This window comes from Myotis davidii, unplaced genomic scaffold (assembly GCF_000327345.1).
Source record: "Myotis davidii unplaced genomic scaffold, ASM32734v1 scaffold59, whole genome shotgun sequence".
Lineage (NCBI taxonomy): Eukaryota > Metazoa > Chordata > Mammalia > Chiroptera > Vespertilionidae > Myotis > Myotis davidii.
The window spans coordinates 4,331,010-4,336,268 of record NW_006293001.1 but is presented as its reverse complement, the minus strand read 5'-3'; the positions used below and the strand labels follow the sequence as shown (position 1 = coordinate 4,336,268).

At 35.9% G+C, this 5,259-nt stretch overlaps 1 protein-coding gene across 2 annotated transcripts in view; it reads left to right on the top strand.

Annotated features, from left to right (window-relative positions):
* Positions 1–5,259, top strand: part of FIGN (fidgetin) — a 124,846-nt gene that overhangs the window by 1,601 nt on the left and 117,986 nt on the right. The window lies entirely within an intron of this gene.

The window sequence follows — 5,259 nt, the reverse complement described above, 5'->3', positions numbered from 1 at the left end:
TGCTTACTAATGAAAGTATATATCTCTCTATATATATGTACACACACAGAACTGGGTGAATTTTTTTCTCTCAATCTATTAATGCAATTGGGCTATGGGCTCTCTCAATGATTGCACTTTGTGGAGTAATCAGTTCTTCTGAGTGTGTGTGTGTGTCTCTGTGTGTGTGTTTGGGGGAATGAGTTATGAAGGGATATCTTTTACATGAACATAAAAATATATTTTGATTGCTTAAAGTCGTTAATGCCTTTTAAGGAACAGTGGTAGTTTTTTGTTTTTTTTTTTCTTTTTTCTTTGCTTGCCATTCACTTGTCTGCCTGTCAGCGCTTTTTACTTTTAACCTGTGACAGAATTAAATAATCAGGCACTGAAATTGACTTTGTTTGAAATCGCTCTTTCCTCTTTCTTTACAAAAAATAAAAAAAGGTCAGATAAATGGAGTGAGAGGGGGTTTTCAATAGCTCTTGTGACCATGCCGTGTGTACACTTTGTGATATTCAATTAAGACTAAGAGGGAGCAGCAACAACAAAAAGATGTTAAAAGTATTTTGCATAACCAAAGGATATGTCCACTCTACACTGTTTCTTTTTTGGTACATTTACCCAGCCACCATGCATTCACCCTGAAAAGAGAGAAAGAAGGAAAAGGGAGAATATGAGAGAAACAAATAGCAGAGGGGCAATAGCCAGGGGTCTGTAATGTGGCAGTGGTGGCTGCTCTCTCATGACACAAATGTGAATACAAGGAAAGGGGGCTACAAGAGCCGTTGCGCGACATACACTTCTGGTTGGACTCTGGTGACTATCGAGCTAAACACACACCACTCTTACCCGATAGGAAGGATTTGATTGAATTTTGCATTTGGAACTTGTTGACTTTGAAGCGATCAATAAGAAGACTGTTTATTTTAGATGCACATAATTTGCCCTGAGAAATGTTTTAAGGAGGAGAGAGCACAGCTTTTTTTTCCCCCGGAGCTGTTGGAGCGAATGGGATTGCCAGATGGGCGATTTCCCTCTGTGATGTTAAAGCTGTAATATATATTCAGAGCAGATTGGGCTGCTGCCTGTGATGAGGAGGATATTACATTTATAAATTTTAAATCGGAGCTCAGACAATGTGCTGAGAGCAGAAATTGGATGGTTTGACTGTTTACCTTATTGATACTTAAGTGTGATTTCTGGGTAGTAGTAATGATAACCATTGCAATAATATGTAAAAAAAAACACATTGGGTTAGGCAATCATATAATTCATGACATTTAACACCAGATTTAAGTGTGTAAATTGCCCCCCACCCAGGCTCTGCTTACTATTAACTAATAGTCACATAATTTATTTCCCTGCGAGTTTAAATGCCTGTTGTGCAAATGATGTTCACTCAGGACCCTTGTTATCCTACAGGGGAGAAAAAGTTTATATCTGTATCTATAAAGTAGACACTTGTGTATATGTATAAAGTGGCATTCGTGGCTCCTGTTTTGTAATTCTATTACTCCGATTATTTTTAGATTCTGTCTCAGATGTTTGGCCTAAAGGAACCAGGGCTACAAACCTAAAAGGCTGGAAAGTGGGCGAGTGCTCACACTCTGGCAGCTCCGCTGTTGCAAATTAAAAGTGTGTTGTGGTCAGGAAATGAAAGCTACAATGTCTCTTTTGAACAAGTCGTTTATCAAGAGAAACATCTATCAGGGACTGACTGCCTTGTCACATTGATCCTCTAAAAGTTAAGTCCGAGGTGGAAGCTGCTTTGATGTTTTTGATCCTAAATTTAATACAACAGAAAAAAAGCAAGGATATTTTGACCAGAATAGATTTTTTAAAATGTTTCCTGGAACCAAGATCTATTTATTAGTATTGTACTATGGGTGAAGTTTTTTGGACACAACAGTTGAAAAGTTGAAGGGGAAACCCGAGTCTTTATAAATGGTTGGTTGTTAAAATATATATTTATAGCACATCCAGCTATGGCTGGCGTCTTGGTTCACATGGACAGTTTGGACATTGATTGCATTAAAGGGAAAATTATTTTGAAAGTGTGTTTTGGAGCAATATGCAGAGATCAGAGTTTACATTCATTCACATTTTAGAGTTGCCCTCTTCTCTTTGTCTTTTAGTTTAATCCTTTATTTCTATTTCCTATCTCCATTGCATGTGTGACATAATAGCTTTTATTTGGAAAATAAACTTTTTTTTTCTATTAAAAACCATTCCCCCAAACATGCTTGCTCACATTTTCTCTATTGTTTCTTAATTGTGCATGTGGATGGTTATCGATATAAACTACATGGACTCACAAGGCTTTCAGAACTTCCGCTTAAAAATACAGGTAGGGAACAGGTTAAATGTGCCATGTATTCGAAAATACTGAATATGTTGCATGCCTTATTCAGATGTTAAAAGATATTGTTAGAAAAATGACTACGTTTTAAAAAATGTGATTTCTTTATGAGAGAGAGAGAGAGAGAGAGAGAGAGAGAGAGAGAGGTGTTAAAAACAGCCTGCTTCATTTTGGGAGGCAAAGATGTGAGAGAGAAGAGTTTTTTGGATACTTGTCTTACATCGCTAGTGGTTACTTGCTCTTTCATAGGGGTCTATCAAGGATGATAGACCACAAAGAGTGTGGTGGGAGTTTTGGGAAGTGTAATACTTGCTAATTAATCATGTCTGAAACGAAAGAATCATAGCAGGGCAATAAAGTCTCGTTGTTTTCCTGGAAGAGGGTAAGACTTCTGTTTGGAAGCTGTATATGTGAGTTGACTTGCTTTTCTCTTCTCTTAAAAAGACAGTTTGTAGGGCCTCTTTGGAATTATTTCAGGAACCATTTTTTTTTTCATAGAGAATAGTTTTTATTTCTCCTGGCTGTACCAGATCAGTGAGATTCTTAAAATTGTCTCTGGTATCTTCTGAGTGAAAACATAGTGTGTTTTTCTTTAGTTATATTAAAGACTTCAGTGGCTAAGTTTCCAGTACCATTTTTTTCCCCATAAATAGAAAATCTTTTTTGTGTTTTTATTCATGTTGGGCAGGGACTTTGAAAATCTTTTTGGAGGCAGGTACTTATGACAGAAATACAAGAGCGCAGAGATTTCATTAATTACTTTTAGATAGCACAAGAGTATGGCCAGAGGGGAGGAAAGTAGTACTTCCAAGAATCTATAGAGAAAAATCTGTATAAAACTTGAGATTTCTAAGATAGTTGAAAATATTACCTGAGAAGATAAATGAATAATATAATTATAGATACATTATTTTTCCCCCTGAATTTTTGGCTGTCACTTTTTAGATCTCCCCCCCTCCCTTCGTTTAAGCATGGGGTCAGATTCCAAAAGTTTAAGTGTCTGCAACATTTTTCAAAATTTTTTATCCCAAGGTGAAGACGGCTATGCTAATGATTCCCTATTTTTGTCTGTTTGGATGCCTTGAATGATTGCCTCATTAAGTAATCAGTTTCACTGGTCCCAAATCAGCAGAATTGCTAGGTGTACTTGAAACAATTGCAGGCTGTGATGTTTAGTACTTTCTAATCTGGTCCTAGACTCTGGTTTAATAGAAATGTTTGCTGTTTTTGCCTTTGATCAATATATTCTTGAGTGCAGATTTCACATACTGCTTTTATATAAAGTACCACATTTGCTGTTATAGAGCTAATACATTTAATTACCAGGAATTTCAATTGATTTATAAATTTGTGATTGGGAAAAAGTGTTCTGCAGACATTTGTGTGAAATAATGATCAATAAGACTTGATTAATCAGCATATCTGCTTTTCTATCTTGAGTCATTGATAAACTAGAATAAGTAAATGGCACAGGAAACAATGGAAATTGTGTTTTCAATGAAAAAAATTAATATAACTGTTGCTTTCTTTTGGGATATACAAGAGCTGATGTTTTATTAAAATCAGTTAAACTTGGAAAATATTTTAGGTACTACTTAGAAGACTGCAAGTTCAAAACTTGTTTCATTTTTCAATTCTCTCTCTTCTTTTTTTTTTTTTCTCTCTCTCTCTCTCTCTCTCTCTCTCTCTCTCTCACACACACACACACACACACACACACTCTCTCTCTCTCTCCACCTGAAGTTTATGTCTATTAAAACAGTCTTTTTTTTTTTTTTTCAAAGACTGAAAACAAATTTCTGTGTAGCAAGTACTTTTCATGGTTGGATTTTATTTTATTACTTTTTTTCTACACTTGCACTTTTATTATGAACTTTTCATTCAATTTATGGTAGAAATTTCAAGCATAGGTGCTCTGACATGGTTGTCGATGAGTGATCCTTTTGCTATTTCCGATGTCAGTATTTAAATGACAATTGTACTTGAGGGATGCTTACTACAGGACATGCAGAGAGTGGGAACAAGGGGTGGGCAGGAGCAGGGTAAGAATACATTGTGCTGATAAGTTTGAAGCGAAGCAGAAGCAGGTGGGTGAGCTGCTTCCCCAGGGCAGCCGCACAGACGGCTCTGCCTCCGCGCAGCACATGCGTGCGGTACCTGTTGACGAAATCTCAGCTGAGAGACTGAGGCAGCGGAACAGATAGGTGATCAGCAGCCATCCACACATGAGATATCATATGGCACTTTCTGTTAATAATATTTACATCGTTTATGCAACAAATCTGCTTGTTGTCTTGTTACTTGAATACTGACACTTCGCTTAACGTTGCATATGGTGGGCTGTCGTTGCGGGGTATATTAGAAGCAGCAAATTCAAGGAAGAATTTCAATTCAGATATATTTATGTTAAATATAGATATAAGGGATATGTTTGCTTATATTTGAGCTACTATGTTTTTCACAAAACAATGATAGTATCGCTGCCTCCAATCATTTTTGAAACTGATATATCTTGAAAGTAGAACTATTATTTATTATATGAAAGCTCAAGGTTAAACTTTTTTTTTTTACCCTGCAACCCAACTTAAGCATGCATGCTTTTATAGGAGGAAATCTGTTTTAGAACGTATTTTAAAATATAATCTTGGAAAATTTGTTGCTGTTAGGATTTTGTTCTCGTTTTCATATCATGACAAGCTTCTGTTATAAGTTATTGATGATATATAACTCACAAAGAATTTTTTTACGACAGAATACATCATGCAGAATACCTATAAAATGTTTTCTTTTTCCTTGGGATCTTAGTGTTGAAAGTAGCTTTACTCATTTCCTTTCCTGTGAGTTTTTATTTCTCTGATAATTAGTATAGTTCTTCTGTTCCACTTGTGGATATAGTTCAAACAAGAGAAAAGAGACTG